General features: G+C 45.0%; 1 protein-coding gene across 1 annotated transcript in view; it reads left to right on the plus strand.

The window, feature by feature from the left end:
• Nucleotides 1-20,852, plus strand: part of LOC147904615 (Glutamyl/glutaminyl-tRNA synthetase, class Ic) — a 47,818-nt gene that overhangs the window by 8,617 nt on the left and 18,349 nt on the right. The gene's annotated exons all lie outside the window — the stretch shown is intronic.

Raw genomic sequence — 20,852 nt, forward strand, 5'->3', positions numbered from 1 at the left:
GGGTAGCCGAGGGTGGAACCGGATGCTCACCATCACAAGACTGCAACAAGCCACCCAAATGTTCCGTGCCGTGATGCTGGCTACCACCTCCCAAACGCTGTCCTCCCTAGGAGGAGGAGCTAGGCTGTTAGGAGGGACTGCCTCGTGGAGTGCTATCCTCTAGATGCTTTGACCTTGTATCCGGTAGGTTGGGGAGATCTCATCAATTTGAACACGTGTCCTCCCTCTGTCAACCAGGCCACCATCTCCCAGGTGTAGTCTCTCTGAAGACTCTGCATACGTGTCATGATTATGAGGGCTCCCATCGAAATCCTCGCTATGCTACGATAGCTCCATAGGCAGTGCGGGATAGTCTCCAAGACACCATCGGAGCAACAATGGCATTGTTCCTCCACTTGCATCTGCTCTAACCACAGTTCGATGGGCAAGCCTCCGTGGGCGGCCAGCCAGAAGAAGTATGATATCTTCCTCGGCTGCAAATTGGACCACAACCGCGTCCAAAACCTGGAGCGAACATCCCAGGGCACTCTCTCGGTCACCCAATGCCTCTCCCTCGAGGGGATCCACCTCGACGAGTCCATCTGAAGCTTCCTTCCAATCCGCGTGGTGTAGGGAATAGAATGGCACCTCCTCCACTTGCTCGGCCAGACCGCCCCTAGAAGGCCAGAACCACTCTCCTGGATCCCATTGGACCTCCCTCAGGGGTCTACCCTCGCACAGCCAAAGGCACCATCTAGGGGCATCCTGCTTTGAGATACTGGGAGGGTCAATGTGCCACTCCTTCCCCAGACGTCCCACCACTCTGATCATCTGCAAGTGAATCCCATCAAGACTCCCATCCATCTTGGGGTCTCTCTCCGTGAGTGGCTGAAGTAGGCCTCCAGGTCCTACACGGAAGAAGCCGGCGGGTGTGTGCTGCCTCGCTGCATCAACATCCTCAAGGGAACACTCGTATGGGAAAACTGCCCCAACCATCTGCTATCTCTCCATACGCGAAGTCCTTCCCACTAGGACTCAGAATGGCTAAGTCAATCTTGCACATCTGCCACCGTGCCCCTTGCAGATGCGCTAGGGCATCAAGCCTCGCCTCTGCTTCCATGGGTAATTTGCTCCAATGGCCAAAGGACCCTTCCGGACCACTGTTCCATTGTGCCCAACCCATTGGTCTTCCGAAGACTTTAATAAACTCTCTCTCAAATTTTCCCTATTGGACTACCGCTGCCATCTGAACTCCCTAATTTATCACCCTCCCTTCGCTGCCCTCTGTGTAGCCTGGCCTGGTCATCCCCCTTCTCGCCTCACCGCCCCCGCCTTCGTCCCTCTTGTTAGAATTATCATTATAATTCAGCAGTGACCAATGTAATGTAATAAGTAGGTTAGGGGCACTTTTCCCTCATTTTAGAGGTTTTTCCCCCTAACCACAGTTAGTACACTAACTACGGTTAGTGAAGGATAAGGTTTTGTCACTTAGACAAAACCCATCCTACTTCTTGTAATAGTCACTTCTTCTATTGCAAACACTACGTTCAGCTCTTTTGCTTCCTGCTCTCTCACTCTCTTGGTTTCTAACATTTGGTATCAGAGCGAGATCCTGCTCCTAGCTTCCTAGCCCCCACAAGCTTCAGCTCAAGCGTGAGAAGCTGCCTACCTGCGAATCATTCCGTACAGCCACAGTTGGCTGTTCCGTATACAACTTCCGTACCAGTGCCAATCTGCTCTCAGCTCCCGTCCGTACAGCAGCCCACGCTTCAGTTCTTGAGGTGCCGTACACCCTGCGCCATACGCATGCTCCCTGCTCACTGATTCTGTACATCGGCCGTACAGTCAGTCGTACTATGTCGCTGTATGTACTTGCAACGTCGTCAGTCGCCGTACTGATTTCGTACATCGAGCGCCTTCCGTACAGATGCCGTACATCGAGCGCCTTCCGTACAATCAGCGTGCGGATTTTGTACAGTCCGTACCTGTGCCCTACTGCACTGCACAGCAGGTCCGTACCAGCTGTCGTACATTTGTACAGCTGCTCCACACGTGCGAACTCTATTCCTGTTGCATTAGCACCGTACAGCCCGTACAGTTCGTACATCTGCCATACAGCTGACGTCAGTTGTCCGTACAACTGTACAGTATGTACTGTACGGACTGTTGCTGTTCTTGAGGTCAGGATGCCTTTACAGGGTACTCTAGAAAGGTGGTTGTTTGCAGAGCTTTCATTGCAGGTGAACATTGGAAGGAGTTTTTTATCAGGCATTGGTGCAGAGAGCCATTGTTTGGCCTGCATTTTGGGAGCAAATTTGGGGCTTTTGCATTTGTTGCAGAGAATTGCAGAAATTTGGGGCTTTTGCAGGCAGAGTGCAATTTGTGCAACATTTGGGGCTTTCAGACCATTTGCCCTCTTTTGTATGCAATTTCCCATAAGAAATTGGGGCTTTTGCATTTGGGTTGCAATTTTGCAAGTAAAAGAGCAGTTTGGAAGTTTGCAGACAGTTTTGGACTCAGTACGAGTCAAATTGCAGACTTTGCCACCTTTTGCAGATTCTATTTGCAGATTTTTGGGCATTGAGCAGAGCATTGTGGTGCATTTTTAGCCTTTGACAGGCTGTGACAGTATTTGTCACTGTGGGCATATTTTACTTGTGCATCTTACATCCCAGGAAGGGATTTTACTTGTTCAGTTTGCTGTATTTCTGAGATTATCTGGCAAAAATGGCACATAACTCCTCAAATGAGGTGTTCGGGGTTCTCACACAGGAGGATAAGTTGGATGGCACCAACTACTCCTTGTGGAGTTTCATGGTTCGCAATATCTTAGTTGGCAGAAATCTTTGGGATTATGTCAATGGAGATGAAGAAAGACCAGATACAACGCCTATACCTATCACTTCTACAACTGAAGGCAGGGGTAGAGGTACAAATAGAGCACAGGTGATTGGAGCAGCCGCTCCAGGAGCTCCCATAGCAGAGCAGAAAAGATGGGACTCTAGAGATGCACAAGCTCTTTCAGTAATTTCTCTTTCTGTCAAGAGGTTCATTATACCTCATATTCGGTCATGCAAGACATCTATGGCAGCTTGGGTAATACTGGAGAGTATGTTTGCAGCAAGAAACGATGCCAGAGTTTCCTTTCTGAAGCGAGAACTTTCCCATACACATATGGAGGAGGGAGATTCCATGAATTCTCACCTCACGAAGCTTCAGGATCTCAGGGAACAATTGCTGAACATTGATGAAGTCATTCCGGATTCAGAGATGATCTCCATCACTCTGAACTCTCTTCCTGAGTCCTATCTTGGTTTCCACACCTCGCTGAATTTGTCATTGAGGGGGGGCAGCAATCCTCTCTTCTTTCACGAGTTGGTAGGACTTCTGTTACAGGAGGAACAAACACGCAAAAATATGGCAACCCGGGCTGGCGAGCATGCTATGCTCTCTAAGTTCAAGCCCAAGGGTAAAGGGCAGCATAAGCCACATGCCCATCAACCCACACATCAGCATAAAGCTGATTCTGGACAGCCTTCTTATAAGGCACAGGGTGATACAAACAAGTAGAAAAAGAAGGGCATCTGTCATTACTGCAAGAAGCCAGGTCATTATATTGGAGAGTGCAAGAAGCGCATAGCCAGATTAAAGAAAAGGGATTCCAGTATGGCTATATCAGATGCATCAGGTCCACATTGCCATGATGGAGGAGATGTTGCAGCCAACTTGGTTGAAGAGCACTATGCCTGTTTGACTTGCACTTCAGATTTTTTAGTGGGTAGTTCAGATACTACAGCCACTAATGATGATGACCCATATGCTTTTTTGACTTGCAGTTACGATCCTTCAAAGGATGAATGCTCTTTCAGTGTTGATGAGACACTACATACTTGGTATTTTGATAGTGGTGCTTCAAAGCACATCACTTCCAAGAAAAATCTGTTAGTAACTTTGCATTCTTCACCCACCAAGAAGAAGGTAACTTGTGCAAATAATTCTTCTCATTCAGTGTGTGGAGTGGGAGACATTATTTTCACATCCACTGATGGCACAGATTTCAGAATATCAGATGTACTCTATGTGCCAGGTATAAAGAAGAATTTGCTTTCAGTGTCCTCACTCAATAGAGGAGGATTTCAGGTGGTTTTTGATGATGACAAGTGTGCAGTCAGAGACAAAGAAAATGAATATGCTTTGAGGTTGTCTGGCACTTTGTATCGGGGTCTTTTTCAGCTTGATTTATATGAAAAAAGATCCCATCTTGCATTATCAGTTAGCACTCCCACTGCTGCGATGCACAATGCGGAGTTATGGCATGTCAGGTATGGGCACATGAGCTATGGCAGCTTAATGACACTTCAGAGGCATGATATGGTTGATGCATTACCTCCTTTGGAGTCGCCTCCTCCTCATGCATGTGAAGGTTGCATTCTTGGCAAAATGCATAGGCTTCCCTTCAAGAAGGATGGTGCAGTGAAAGCTACAAGAAAATTGCAGCTTATTCACAGTGATGTTTGCGGTCCCATGAGGACACCTGCTTTTGGGGGTTATCTCTATTTTGTTACATTCATAGATGACTTTACCAACTACACTTGGGTTTATGGTCTCAAGGCAAAATCAGAAGTGTTTATGCATTTCAAACACTTTGTGGCTATGGTTGAAAATGAGACAGGACTCAAGGTGCAGACACTTCGCACAGATCGAGGGGGGGAGTACATGTCTCATGAATTTGAGACATTTCTGAAAGAAAAAGGCATTATGCATCAGCTTACAATGATGCTTACACCTCAACCGAATGGCAAAGCTGAGCGGAAAAATCGCACCACCATGGAAATGGATAGATGCATGCTCACAAGTAAGAAGTTGCCTCACAGGTTTTGGCTGGAAGGCCTCATGTGTGCAAACTATATTTTAAATCGGGCTCCTACAAAGGCTTTGAAGACAATCACTCCCTATGAAGCATGGCATGGGAGAAAGCCTTCAGTGGACCACTTGAGAGTGTTTGGTTGTATTGCATATGCCCACGTGCCTGTGGAGTTCAGGCACAAGTTGTCAGATAAGGCACTAAAATGCATTTTTGTGGGATATAGTTCACAAAGCAAAGGCTATCGTCTCTACAATCCTGCTACACGCAAGATTTTTGTCAGTAGAGATGTCATATTCTCTGAAAATTCTGCACATACAAATGCTGAATTTCAGATTCCGGCCTCTTCAGATGATGTGTTTGAGGGGATGCTTCCTATAGCATTTGGTTCTCCCGCTGAAAATCAGAATTTACAGCAACCTCCGCCAGCTCCACAAGTACAGATTCAGCCCCCAGCTGAACTGGTACAACCTCAGGGTGTGGATGAAGTTGTCAGGCAAGAAATTCAAGAGATACACGCAGCCAAAACAGTCCCGCATTGGCTGCTTCAGACTCTCAGGGAGAGTAGGCTTGAAGCTCCATTGCCTGGCAAGACTCGTAGTGCAGTAAGGCACATGGAGGGAGCTCATTCAGTTGAATCAGCTTATGCAGGCACTCTTCTTGATGAGGAGGAGCCTGAGACATTTGAAGAAGCAAAAGATAATGTGCATTGGATGAATGCCATGCACGATGAGTTGCAGTCCATTCATAAAAATCAGACTTGGGATGTTGTGGATTTGCCACCAGGTAAGAATGCCATAGGTACACGATGGGTTTTCAAAGTCAAAAGAAAACCAGATGGGTCCATTGATCGGTACAAGGCAAGGCTGGTTGCAAAAGGATATGCTCAGAAAAAGGGCATAGATTATGAGGAGACTTTTGCTCCTACATCCAGAATGACAACCATCAGGTCAGTTATAGCCATGGGTGCAAATTTTGAATGGAATGTTCATCGATTGGACATTAAAACAGCTTTCCTTAATGGAGACTTGTTGGAAGTGGTTTATGTCAAACAACCTCCGGGCTTTGAAATTTCAGGAAATGCACTTCAGGTATGCAAGCTGAATAAAGCTTTATATGGGCTGAAACAAGCCCCACGTGCATGGTATGCCAAAATTGATGCCTTTCTGACCAGCAAGGGGCTGCACAATAGTCCAACTGAGAGCACCCTCTACATCAAGAAGGATGGGGGGGATATCTTGGTCATCATTCTTTATGTAGATGACATGCTGCTCACCGGATCAAATGAGGAAGTAATTGCAGATTTCAAGGCCCAATTGAAAGCTACATTTGATATGTCAGACTTGGGCTTGTTACATTTCTTTTTGGGGATCCAGTTTATTCAAGAGAAACGTGGCATTGTTATGTCTCAGTCCAAGTATGTTCAAAAGCTCTTGGACAGATTCAACATGCATGATTGCAAGCCTATGTCCACTCCCATGGAGCCGGGGCTGAAGCTTACAATGCATGATGCGGGTGAATCAGTTGATGTCACACTCTATAGTCAGGCTGTTGGATGCCTTATTTATCTCTGCAATACACGACTCGATATTCAGTTTTCAGTTTCTCAGGTGAGCTGGTATATGCACAGCCTAAAGATTATGCATTGGCAGGCTGTAAAACGCATCTTTCGTTACTTGCAAGGTACGAAGTCTTTTGGCTTGATGTTTCCTAGGGGGGTGACTTGCAGATGCATGCTTACAGTGACTCCGATTGGGCTGGAGACTATGATACCAGGCAGTCCACCAGTGGGAATTGTTTCTTTCTAGGACATGCTTGCATTTCTTAGTTGAGCAAGAAACAGTCTACAGTGGCTACCTCCTCATGTGAAGCTGAGTACAGGGCAGCTTTCATAGCGACAGTTGAATGTGTTTGGCTGTGTCGTTTATTTAATGATCTTCATCTTTCATTGGAGGGTCCTTATCCGATTCTCATTGATAGTTAGAGTGCTATAGCAGTGGCAAAGAATCCTGTGTTTCATGCTTGCACGAAGCACATTGAGGTTCACTATCACTATGTCAGAGAGAAGTTGCATGCAGGAGAGATCAGTATGATCTATGTGTCAACACATGACAATGTTGCAGACATCTTCACCAAACCACTTCCACGTGAAAAGTTTGAGGCATTTCGTAGTGCCCTGAACTTATATCCTTTTGGTGATTGATCATTTCCTTGTACATGACATTGGCACTGCAGGGGGGTGTTAGAATTATTATTATAATTCAGCAGTGACCAATGTAATGTAATAAGTAGGTTAGGGGCACTTTTTCCTCATTTTAGAGGTTTTTACCCCTATAAGGATAAGGTTTTGTCACTTAGACAAAACCCATCCTACTTCTTGTAACAGTCACTTCTTCTATTGCAAACACTACGTTCAGCTCTCTTGCTTCCTGCTCTCTCACTCTCTTGGTTTCTAACACCTCTCCCCTATCTTTCTTGCGTGCGCTACGATCTAAGTGCCAATCTGCCTCCACCCCCACCCTTGGCTATCGAGAAAGCCGATTCATGGACGGTGGACTGTAAGATGTAGGGGATGTAGGCACAGTAGGAAGGTGGAGTGCAAGACGCGGAGGGACGTGCATGATGCCTTCACCATGGATGGGGCCGCTTCGATGCGAACCATTGTGAAGTCTGGAAAGGTGAGGACGGGATTGTGGGTGATGACTATGGGGTCATGTGTTTATATATCTTCTTCGAGGCGGTCCAAAAAGTCCCTTCGGGACACGCGGCAAAATATCTATCCCCCCATTTATCCCTCCTAGATTCAAGGGCATCAAACATGTCAACATCTGGCTTAGCTTTGCAGTCCACAAGAGGAGAAGCTGAATGTTCAGCAAAGATTACATCTCTATTGATAATAATCTTCCCAGTATTTGGTTGGTATAACCGATACCCTCTGCTCTCCTGGCTGTAACCAATAAATATGCATTTGATTGCCTTATCATCAAGTTTATGTCTCAGCTGAGATGGTACATGAACATATGCAAGAGACCCAAAAACTCTCATGTGTGAAAGTGAAGGCTTCCTGCCTTTCCACGCTTCATAAGGTGTAACAGTCTTCAATGCCTGTGTAGGTAATCTATTCAGCACATAGTTGGCACACATCACTGCATCAAGCCAAAATTTATTGGGCAAAGACTTGGGCTTAAGCATGCATCTGGCCATCTCCATTGTGGACCTGTTTTTCCTTTCAGAAACAGGATTCTGCTGAGGAGTGTAAGGGGTAGTACATGAGTGAATAATTCCCCGTGAAGACAGAAATGCATCAAACTCCTTTGACATATACTCTCCCCCCCTATCTGTGTTGAGGGTGACAAGCTTGCATCCTGATTCATTCTCAACCATATTCAGCCATCTCTGAAAGCATAAGAAAACTTCAGATTTGGCTTTTAAAGGATATATCCAGCAATATCTTGTGAAATCGTCAATGAGAGTCATGAAATACTTGTACCCCCCAATGGCATTTGTCCTCATTGGGCCATAGACATCACTGTGCACTAGCTGCAATTTCCTGTGTGAGAGTTTTGGACAATTCTTTTGAAAAGGAAATCGATGCATCTTACCCAAAAGACAACCCTCACACACATGTTTGGAAACTGTGTGAGTTTGAGGTACATCATTTGCCATCTGCTATGAATGTAGCTTTACAAGAGCTCTATAATTGAGATGGCCTATTCTCTCATGCCAAAGATGAGTTTCAGCAAGCTGTGAATCTAAAATAGCCAATGCTTCAATAGAAAGTGCAGTTGAGTGATGATCAAGGTGATAAAGCCCTTTTTGCAAAAAGTGCCAGTGAGAATTGTGGCATTGTCATCACGAAGATCATAAACTAGGCATCTGTAGCCATAAAAAATAACTCTGAAACCTGAAGTGGCAATTGCTAAAATTGAAATCAAGTTGACTTCAATTCCAGGCACAAAAAGAACATTTGTCAGAGTGACAGGATGGCTTGAAATGGATGTGAGCTGCACATGTCCAATTCCTTTTATAGCATTTGAAGCATTATTAGCACATGTGACAGTCCCCCCTCGAGGTGCATCAGCTAAAGAATGAAACAACTATCTGCAAGATGTGACATGCTTGGAAGCACCACTATCAAAGTACCAGGACTGAGCATCAGTAGTAGTAAAGAATGCATCAGCTTCGGAGGGATCAAATGAGCAATGGACAGCGCATGCCCAATGATCCTGAGGAGCATGTGCATGTGAAGCATCTTCTGGCTCATGGGATTTAATAGCATGAGAGGCAGTAACTGTCAATCTTGCTTTCTTTTTCTCTGAAGCAATGCGCTTCGTGCATTCTGAAATGTCATGTCCAGGCTTGCAACAATAGTTGCATCTTTTCTTCTTTGACTTATCTGCTGTATTTTTAGATGCATGGGAGGAATTGCAGCTGCTATGCGTAGATTTTGGCTTGCCCATAGGCTTGGAAGCCTTGCCTTCTCCTGTTTGCTGTGAAGTAAATGCATGATCAGGAATAATGGCTTGTCTATTAGCTCTACTTTGCTCTTCTTGCAAGAGCAAAGTAACTAGCTGATCAAAAGAATAGTGGTATGGATTACCCATGGCCACTAATCGAAGGGTTGTAGCAAACCCTTGATATGTATCTGGCAGTCCATTCAATGTGGTACTGACAAGCTGTGAATTTGGTACCACCTCATCAATGTTGGCAAGTTGTTCCACGAGGTCCTTGACCTTTGTCAGGTATGCATCCATAGAGTCACCTTCATTCATGCTGACTCCTGTAATTGTATTCTCAAATATGCAACACGTGCCTCACTGCGAATCTGATAGAGAGAAGCCAATTTATCCCAAGCGTCCTTTGCTGTCCTGCAAGACCTGATGTGTGGAATAATGATTCTCTTGCATGATAAAGCAATACATGAATGTGCATTTGCATCTCTTGCATCCCATCTGTTCCTGAGTTGGAAGAGTAGTAGCAGGAGTGCTAGAAGATGAGGCATCAGGAGGAGTACCCCCTGCAGAGGGACCAGCAGTAGAGGCAACCACTGTAGCATTGGCTGGCCTCAGATCAACCCTAGAAACAATATTCCACAAATGCTTTGCAACAAGAATATGTTTCATGAGATAAGACCACATCGGATAGTTGGTGCCATCCAACTTATCATCTTCATGAAGAACGCCAAATAGATCTTGATTGTTCCAGCCATAGCAAATGTGATACCTTGAAAGAGACCTGAAAACCCAAAAGCCTCAAGGCTATCACTGCAAAAAGCTAGCTGTCCAAAAATGACAGCAAATATCTGCAAATTTCCGACCCAAATCAAAAGGGCAAATGCAGATCTGACCCAAATGTGACTGTGGTAGGCAATGTTCACTGCAAAAACAGCAAATCTGGCAAAAGCCTCAAATTTAATGAGGGCAAATAGGCCAAAAAGAGGCCAAATGCAGAAAAGCCCCAAATTTTGCTGAAATTTTTGCAAATGTGACCCAATGTATGCGAATTTGACTCAATGTCCTGCAAATGTGACTCAATGTTCTCCAATCTGTCCCAATGTATTGGAATCAGAAGATAAATTGCAGACCAAATCCCAAAAAATAGCCTCAAGGCTTGCAACTGCAGAATTAGGACTTGCTGTCCACAAATTGACTGCAAAAGTGCACCTATACTGAAATCTCGGGAATAGTATGATTTGTACTGATATAATGTATGAATGTACGGTAGTTGTACGGAGCAGGTACAACTGTATGGATCAGGTGCTGAATCCAACGTATGGTTGTACGGTACAAATAGTGCGATCTGTACTGATGCAAGTACGAGGTTGGTACGTTGGTACGGAGATTGTACAGATGTAGGTACGAGGCTCGTATGTAGGTACGGATGCAAGTACAGTGCTTGTACGGAGCCGTACGTAGTGCAGTACAGAGCGGGTACAAATGTACGACGACGTAGGTACGGAGTTGTATGGCGATTGTACGCAACGTAGGTATGTACGGCGCCTGTACGCAACGCATGTACGTACGACGACTATACGCAACACAGGTATGTACGGGGACGCAGATATAAGCATATTGGATCTGACGCAGAATCCGTACGTGTCTGTACGAATGTCCGTACAGTTGTACGGACTATACGGAAAGGGTGCGTAGGTAGAAAAATCCTTACTCTAATGCCACTGTAGGATCGATTGGAAAAAGAGAGTGCAGATTGCAAAGGAGTCGATAGATTAGCCGTCACGTCAAAACTAAGATAATGAAAAAAAAAGGAGTACAAGGTACAAGTACCTAGACCTAGGACTAAGTGTCCTAGGTGTCACATAGGACTAAGCGTCCTATGTGGCCTAAAAGGCACTAACACTTCAAGTGCCTATATTTTTGCCTACAAGGCACATACCATGGCCTATAGGGCATCACTAGAACCACCAGGAGATGGCCTACAGTTGATGCTTCTCTTGACATCTTTGCTCCAAGCACATCTATTAGTGTGAGGGAACAACCTCTAGCAGATGAAAACAAAGAAAGGATGGACATATTACAATGGAATTTTAATTGATTGTTTGCAGGTGCGAAAAGGCTTAGTGTTGCAACAAGAGTGGTATTGTTTGTTGACTAGGTGGGCTAGTCTTTTCGCGATTCTATAGTTACTTAAACACCAAACAAGGAAACTTGTGTGTGTGTTGTGCATTAATCAAGCTGTAGGTACTTCCAAATCTTGCTATCTATAATGCACGAAGTGCTTGTAGCTTTGGATGTGTTCTTTTACATTTCTTATTGTGCTTGCAACTTCCTTCGCTTTCAAGAATCTATTGAGGATGACTCTTCATCTATTGTAGGCACCTCCTAAGAGCAACTTGTGGAAGTTTTTACTTGTCAAAGATTTTAGTTAATTCTTTGCAGATGTGAGAAATAACAATTTGCTTCAGTGTTGCAAGAGTAGTCTTGTTTGTAGACTATTGGGGCTTTGGTTTTGTGCAATTCTTTAGTCACAAGTCTAGTATAGATACTTATAGGCAACATGGTGCCTTGAAAGTTCTATTTGCAATCAGCTTTGTTTTTGTTCATACTTCGTATGGTTGACTTCCGTGTACTTTGTAGCAATGAGCCACATCTGTTACGTCCTTAATTGGACCAATTAGGGCCTAACCATCAGAATCGTTATGGCAGCATAGAGATTGCATAGAGACTGCGTGAAGGAGAGCAGAACTACATGTAGTGACGTTTATTGAGCTTTGCCCAACCAAGGATCAGTATTGACCTTGTGATAGAGCTAATCCAAGGAAGGCAAGGCCAATTTAGGAAAGGCCAATATGGGAAAAGCTAGGCTTTAAGGTAAAGCAGGCTATTAATGGCTTCTATTGTTGTGTTCATAGATACTATTAGTTGGAGCGAGGCATTATAAATGCAAGCCAGGGACTTAGTCCATGGGGCATTCGAGAGCTAGTGATTCTTTGAGACGTTGGTTGGCTTGGAAGTAGTAACTTGATGGAAGGGGCATATGTTATGGGAAGTATGATGTGACGCTCAAGTGGATTAGCTTTCGGCAATGTCTAACCCTCATGTTCAGGGGTGGTCTGGAACAATGAATTTATGGCTAGGAAGTAAACATGCTAGATCAACTATTACGATCCCAAGGTCATAGCATGAGCTAGCTAGAGTTACTAGGGAACATGAATGTTTCAAGAACATTGGATGTCGGAACGGGAACGAAAATGCCATGTCATATGACATGCCATCATCTGACCTAAAAACCATACTAGAACATGAAAGAAAGTAACGTTTTACAGCTTTTAACTTTCCATTTCAGCTCTATAACTTTTAAAGACACACATTTGGAACGTTTCGTAATCTATTCTTTTAGTATGTGGATAACTAAATGCTTCCCTAATATGTGAATACAATTTCCAATATCCCGGAAATTTTTTTGAGAGCTCTTTTTTTTTTGGAGGAATGTTTCAAATGTTCCGAGAAAGTGGTTTCATTCCGACTTTTCAGGAAGGGGGAACAACTAGCATCAATTGTGAGGGAAAGAGGGGGGTGGAACGGTAGGAGACAGTCGACACTAGGGAGTGTGGGTGTGTAAGAATGTGTTGAGCCACACCACAAACTCAAAGGTTTTATTAGGATTAGGTATTCACCCTATGACTGTCTTAGGACAGTCATAGCAGTCGTAACATTTAAAGGGTGGCAATGTGCCTTTACCCCAACAACCTCCCACCTAAAGGCCAATGTGCCTAAAGGGGAGAAAAGAATAAAAATTACAGCAATATACAGTTACTGTATACAAGACCATAAAATAAGAATGGTCTCATCCCATGATGCGGCGACAATGTGCAAACCGCTCTGTAGGCAAGCTCTTAGTGAGCAAATCTGCAGGATTATCATCAGTGTGCACCTTCACAAGCTCAAGCTGCTTGTCCTCCAGTACCTCCCTGATAAAATGATATTTCACATCTATGTGCTTGGTCTTCTGATGAAAGACCGGATTCTTTGCCAACATGATAGCACTCTGACTATCACAATGCAAAACTGGTATATCTCCTGTAATGCCCAAATCTCCCACCAGCCGAGTAAGCCATATTGCTTCCTTGCAAGCCTCAGTGGCTGCAATATATTCAGCTCCTGTGGTTGACAGTGCAATGCATTTCTGCAAACGAGACACCCATGATATAGCACCTCCTGCAAATGTGAAAACATAACCGGTAGTAGACTTCCGGTTATCTGCATTGCCTGCATAATCGGAATCTGTAAAACCATGCACCAATGTATCCTGCCTACCATAGCATATGCACAAGTCTTTGGTACCCTTGAGATACCTCAAGACGCCTTTCACTGCTTCCCAGTGCCGCTTGCCTGGATTTGCCATATACCTGCTGATGACTCCCACCGCAAAAGCAATATCCGGACGAGTGGCAACCATTGCATACATCAAAGAACCAACTGCAGATGCATACGGAACCTTGGCCATCTCAGCCTTATCATCATCTGATCTGGGGCTGTCCTTACTGCTGAGTTTTAAATGTGGAGGCAACGGGGTACTAATAGACTTCCCCCCCTCCATTTTAAACCTCTGCAGTACTTTGCCAATGTACTCCTTCTGTGACAGAAACAAAAGTCCCTTAGACCTGTCACGAGTAATCCGCATACCTAGTATATGGTTTGCATCACCCAAGTCTTTCATGTCAAAAGACTTATGCAGTTGCTTCTTCAAAGCACTAATCTCCTGCTGAGATTTGCTGGCAATCAGCATGTCATCCACATATAGAATGAGTATCATCAAACTGCCATCCTTTGCCCGTTTGGTGTACAAGCAGTGATCGGTCTCACACCTATGATACCCTTGGGACTGCATGAAGGCATCAAACTTCTTGTGCCATTCTCTTGGCGCCTGCTTGAGTCCATACAAGCTCCTCTTGAGCTTACACACAAGCTGCTCTTTCCCTTTAACAGCATATCCCTCTGGCTGACTCATGTAGATCTCATCACGGAGATCTCCGTGAAGAAAAGCAGTCTTCACATCCATCTGACATAAATCCATGTCCTCATGAGCAACAAGAGCTAACATGGCTCTCAAAGTAGTCATCTTGACTACAGGGGAAAAGATTTCATCAAAGTCAATGCCCTTCTCCTGCTTAAATCCATTGGCAACCAATCTGGCCTTATACCTCGGTAAAGCATTTGAATCCACTTTGACTTTGTAAACCCATTTGCATGGCAAAACCTTTCTGCCTGCAGGTAGCTGCACCAAGTCCCATGTATCATTTTGAAGTAGGGAGTCCATTTCTGATTGCATGGCTTTCTGCCACTTCCTTTTCTCTGTTCTTCCCATAGCTTCCCTGAAGCTGGAAGGCTCACCACAATCTGTCAGCATGATAAAATCAGCCACATTATTGGCTCCTGGAACAAACCTGTCAGGAGGCCGTTGTACAAGGTTGCTCCTCCTAACAAAATGCTCCGTATTAGGCTGCTGTCTAGCCTGTTCGTCATGCATGACGGGTGGCTGTACCACCATATTTGGCTGTCCTACAGCGCCATTTGCTGGCATATCCAGTGGTGCATCATTGGCAAAATTGTCTAGCTGATTTTCAGCCTGTATACCCTCTTGAACAAGGTTATTTACAGCAGCCTGCTGCTGCATATTAATGGGCATTCTTTGCTGTCCGACATCATCATATACAACCCTCCTGTATTCCACAGGTTGCACGGGTTCTCTGTGTACACAATCCTCTTTAAAGATGACGTCATTGCTGCGTATAATCTTCCGTTTGACGGGATCCCATAACCTGTACCCCATTTCACCTTCGTCACCGTAACCCATGAAGATGCATCTGAAAGACTTTGGCTCCAGTTTGGTGCGCAGTTCTTTGCGTACATGAGCAAAGCACTCGCAGCCAAACACACGTAAGTGCTTGTATGAAGGTGGCTTGCCAGACCACACCTCCTCTGGCACTTTCAGCTCCAAAGCCTTGTTCGGCGACCTGTTAATTAGGTGAACTGTTGTTTGCACGGCTTCTGCCCAAAAGCCATGGGGCAATGCAGCATAAGACAACATACATCGAACTTTCTCCTGAATGGTTTGATTCATCCGCTCACTCACACCATTTTGAGGTGGATTATGAGGGGCTGTGAGTTCCTGTTTAATGCCCTTAGCTTCGCATAACGGTACAAAAGCATGTGACACATACTCACCCCCATTATCGGACCTGAGGCATTTCAGCCTGCATCCTGTCCGATTCTCAACCTGAGCGACAAACTTCTTGAAAGCATCTAATGCATCGCTCTTATGCTTCAAGAAATAGACCCACACTTTGCGTGTGGCATCATCAATAAAAGTAATGAAATACTTTGCACCCCCTAGTGATAGCTGTGGCATCTCACACAAATCAGTGTGCACTAGATCAAGCGGTGCTCTATTCTGGGGAGTTCTCCTCTTATGAGGAGTCATAGAATGCTTTCCAAAAATGCAATGATCACAAGTAGGCAAATCTGAAAATGAAAGAGACGGCAGATAACCCAAACGTGATAGTTCTTGCATTCCTTTAACGGACATGTGTCCCAACCGGCTATGTCACAATGAAACCTTCAGCAGCTCGGTTATGGCAACAACATGATTACCTACACTGGAAACATAAAGAGGGTACAAGGTATCACTCTTATAACCCTCAGCCACTACAACCTGGCCATCAGTAATTACCCATTTGGAATCTCCAAATGTGGTGTGGTAACCACTGTCATCCAATAAGCCAGTGCTAATCAGATTTTTCTTGATTTGCGGCACATGGCGAACACCATCAAGCATAAATATGCGTCCGTCAGGGAATACTATCTGTATACTGCCAATCCCTGCAATCTGACATGCATAGTTGTTCCCAAGGTGAACAACTCCATGAGTACCTGTGTAGGAAGTAAACCACTCCCTATGAGGTGTAACATGAAAGCACCTGAATCCAAGAGCCAGGTGTGCATGTCATGGCCATCAACAACCAAGGTATGTGCAATCACAGCAGAAGAGCATAAAACATCATGTCTATCTCCATCACTGTCCGCTGCTGCAACATTGACTGCATCCAAGTCATTTGCCTTGGCCTTGCCTTTGCCTTTGCTTCCACTGCATCCTTTGTCTCAGCCTTCTTGGCTTTCTGATCCCGTATAAACTTGAAGCACTTAGACTTCACGTGTCCCTTCTTGCCACAGTAAAAGCATTTAATATCCTTTTTGCCACGGGACTGACTGCGGGATTTGGACTTGCCAGCAGATCTCCCCTTCTGCTGAGTCCTACCTCGTTCCTGCACCTACAAAGCATTGGAAGACTTGCTGCCCATATTGTTCTTTCTGCTCATCTCCTCCATAAGGAGAGAGCTCTCCACATCAACATACATAAGAGTGACATTTGAATTAGACAAAGTTGTCTTAAAAGTGTCCCAACTCTCAGGGAGGGTACACAGCAAAAATGCAGCCTTGAACTCCTCGTCCAAGTTCAAACCCTGTGCTGTAAGCTGAGTAAAGATGGCATTGAACTCACTCAAGTGTAAGGTCATAGCTGTACCTTCCTTCATGCGAAGGTCGGCAAGCTTCTTCAACCAATAAACCTTACTGGTTGAACTCTTTTGGGCATACAACTCTTCTAGCCTCTGCCATAGGCCATAAGAGGTCTTTTCTGCTTGAACATTGAACACAAGAGAATCAGTGAGAGTAAGCATGATAGACGCCCTTGCAGACAAATCAAGCTCCTCCCACTCATCATCTGCCATCCCAGATGGCTGGACACCCTTCAACCTTATGGGCTTAGAAATCTTCTTCAACAGAAGTACATTCAAACACTGTTCTGCCCATAATGCATAATTGTGTGCCCCTTCCAATTTCTTTATGTTCAGCATTGAGGATTCACTTCCCCCTGATGCCATATCAGACAAGGAAAGTGCCTGACTCCCTGTAAGTCAAAAAATGACTAAATAAAATTCTGATTTCTCAGAAAACCTGCTCTATCAAGAGCTAGGAGCACTCACAATAGTGCTATTTTTTACTGTCAAAAATCCTGCAGCAAAACAGAAAATTTTCCCTCCAGTCACTGTACCTTCTGACACACTGTACCGTGCTCAAATAGGCATAAAACAGTAACTACAGAATTGCTGCAGCTGTTCCACAAGTGTTTTATCAGTGCATCATCATCTGACGAAGCACAAAACACTGCTGTCCTGGACACTTCTCCCACCTCAGATGAGGTATTGCACTGATTTTATATGCATAAACCACTTGGCATACACTGTTTTGTCCACTGAAAAAAAAGCTCCAAACACCTCAGCCTGTCACAAACCTGCAACAAAGCATGGGACAAATCCCAACCAATCACCCTTCTGCCAAGGGGATAAAAGGCATCTGAAGTTCTCAAACAATAACTCAAGTGTTCACAAGCAAAATCTGGGCAAAAGCCCCTTGATTTGACACCTGTACCAAGTGAAAAACACCTCAACACTGAGGTAGCATACAAAATACAGTTCTCTGGCACAATCACCTGACAATGTAATGCATAAACTGCCCTGTGTGCACAGTAGCAACACAGATCCCAACGTACAAACACCGAAAAAAAATCTTTTGAGCACTGTCAACGATGGACAGTTAGGGACCGAGTAAACTCGATGCGCCCTGTCCAAGCGTGGCTCAACTGAGATTTTCTAAGTGCCGTACACAAATTGTGACCTGCAAAGAAATGTCACTGATACACTGCGGAAAACGAGACCAATGTGGGCACCCTGGCTCCACACTGCCCCAAGGCATACACTGCATACACTTCCAGGCAAAAGCCCTTTGTAATAGTCACCCGAAAACTGAGATTTTTACTCAGTGTAAGCATAAAAGCCCTCTGCAAATCAAGGCATCTGACCTTCCCGAAAAATAACTGTGCAACCACCACACACTGTGGCACTAGTCACCTCAAGCACGAGAAACACGAGTGTACTTGCTGTACCTCAAACACACAGTTTTAAAACTGAAAAAAAAATTCCGGGAATGCATCAAGAAAAAAAACTCGTTGTACTTTTGTACCTACGTGTACTTGCAAGTACCACGCGAAAGAGCAGAGTGCTCTCACTTTTTCCTTCTTCCCCAAACAAAGTCTATTTGTGCCTGTGCAGCTGTACCTTCTGTACCTGTGAGGGCACGGATCCCCAAAAAAAAATCAAAATTCTCAAAAAAAAAAACACTCGAAGCTTGGCTGAGGGTACAGGCTGTACCTGTACGTGCACGCGTCCCGAGGACGCTGTTGAACAGGAGATCTGTGCGTGGCCGGTTTGTGCACGGCTGTTCACAGCCCGCTGATGGAGGTCGGTTGCCTGTGTGCAGCCGGCTGTTGCTGGTCACACGACCCAACAGCTAACAGCCAACAGCTAACAGCTGCACGGCCGGCTGCCTATCGCGACTGGTCGCCTTGCAGTCGACTGGCTGCTTGGTTGGTTGCGGCCGCCTGGTAGGCTGCGGCCGCCGGTTGCTGGTAGCAGCTAGCTGCTGCTGCTGCTATGGCTGCTCGCGCACCTGCTGCGCGCGGCCGCTGTTGCTTTGAGCAGTGATTGCAAGCTGAAAGAGCTCGCCCTGCTTGCTGTTGCCGCCCTGAAGCACACGTGCGTGCTCGCTGCTGCCTACACCGAAAGGGGAAACGCTGGAAGAGAGGGGATGGGTAGACCGGAGTGAGAGAGAGAGGGTGGCTCTGATACCACTTGTGAGGGAAAGAGAGGGGTGGAACGGTAGGAGACAGTCGACACTAGGGAGTGTGGGTGTGTAAGAATGTGTTGAGCCACACCACAAACTCAAAGGTTTTATTAGGATTAGGTATTCACCCTATGACTGTCTTAGGACAGTCATAGCAGTCGTAACATTTAAAGGGTGGCAATGTGCCTTTACCCCAACATCAATGATGGGGTTAGGTCCAAGCGATGTACTCTTTAAAAGGGGTAAGTTAGTATATTTAGTGTACAGATGCGTTGAGGATAGGGACACCCTTGTGTAAGTCTATATACATGACATGTGGGCTCATTTACAAGGATCCTTTGAGATGGATTCCTTGGGATATAGGGACCTTGAGCAGGCCTACGCTTAGTCCAGAGGACCTGCACTAGTGGACTTCTGTGGTATGGGACACGAGGGTTGGGGCGTGGTGCTTGGCTAACCTCAAGCTCAGGGGGTGATCCTTTATAGTGGATCTAGAGTGGGGTGGTGAGCTCACTAGCTCCCCTAATCTTGTCTTTGTAATGGATGGCAATACTGTGGACTAGATTCTCGTATCCTTCTTCTAGTCCATTCAGGATGACTTGAACCATTTCTTGGAAGTGTTCTTGGACTCGTAGAGAGTTGCGAACATATCCCATGCTTCTTTTGATGTCTTGACTGTGTTGAGCTGTCCTAGCATGACATCTTGCACATTCTACTTGATCATATGATATGCGTACTTGTCTTTCTTGTCCCATTCTGCCTGTGCTCAGGCAATGGCAGGATCTGCTACAGGTGCGGAAACTGTTGGTGTAGTTGGAGATCCTGCTGTAGATCGTGTTGCTGAAGCTGCGATAACAGGTGGAGTAGAGCTACTGCTTGGTTGGGTCGTCCAATGGTCTGGGTGTAGATCCATCGACATACTCCCATTTGTCTTTAAGTACAAGAATGGTCTCCATTCGGTGTTTCCATGTGCCGTAATTGGAGTTGTCTAGCTTAGCAGATGCCTCCAGATTGAGGTTGCTAGTCGTAGACATGGTGCAAGAAATGTACTCAAGCTCTCTGTGAAAATTGGTTAACACCAAAGGCTGGAGCGGAACATCTGTGTGCCTGCCCCGTGATAGACTGTTAAACTGATGATGTCAAGCGAGTTAAAGATAGTGATCGTTAAATCTATTATTTGAGAAGCATTCTTTTGGAGGACTACTTTGTTTTAGGTTGGAGAAAATGTCATGATATGTGACTGACTTGTCTTCTGGGTCTGTCCTTAAACATGCCATAACCAGTAGAGACGAAAAAATATGAAGGAACAGTCGTACCTGATTTGAAGAATTAGAAGTGAGTGGTTGGGCCCCAATGTCTCATGTGTGTAAAAAAGTAAATAAGCTGTATGTATACCATTTCAGATGTTTCAAATATAATATATTAATATGTATGTATGTATGGCAAAAGGAAGTTCCCTCAAACTTCTGTGTTTCAAACATTTCAGGACTGAAATGCTTTTGCCTAAGCGTGTCTGAGTGGTTGGGCCCCAATGTCTCATGTGTATGTAAAAAGTAAATAAGCTGTATGTATACCATTTCAGATGTTTCAAATATAATATATTAATATGTATGTATGTATGGCAAAAGGAAGTTCCCTCAAACATCTGTGTTTCAAACATTTCAGGACTGAAATGCTTTTGCCTAAGCGTGTCTTTTATGGACGATGGACTCATGCTTAAGACGAGCACAAATAATACATCACAACAGCGTTTCTGATGCTTACTGCCTATTATAATGTATGTAATCATCATTGATTCAGAGGGCAAAGAT

This window comes from Dipteris shenzhenensis, chromosome 2 (assembly GCF_047967505.1).
Source record: "Dipteris shenzhenensis isolate YYH24624 ecotype China chromosome 2, Dip_SZ_1.0, whole genome shotgun sequence".
Classification (NCBI taxonomy): Eukaryota; Viridiplantae; Streptophyta; class Polypodiopsida; order Gleicheniales; family Dipteridaceae; genus Dipteris; species Dipteris shenzhenensis.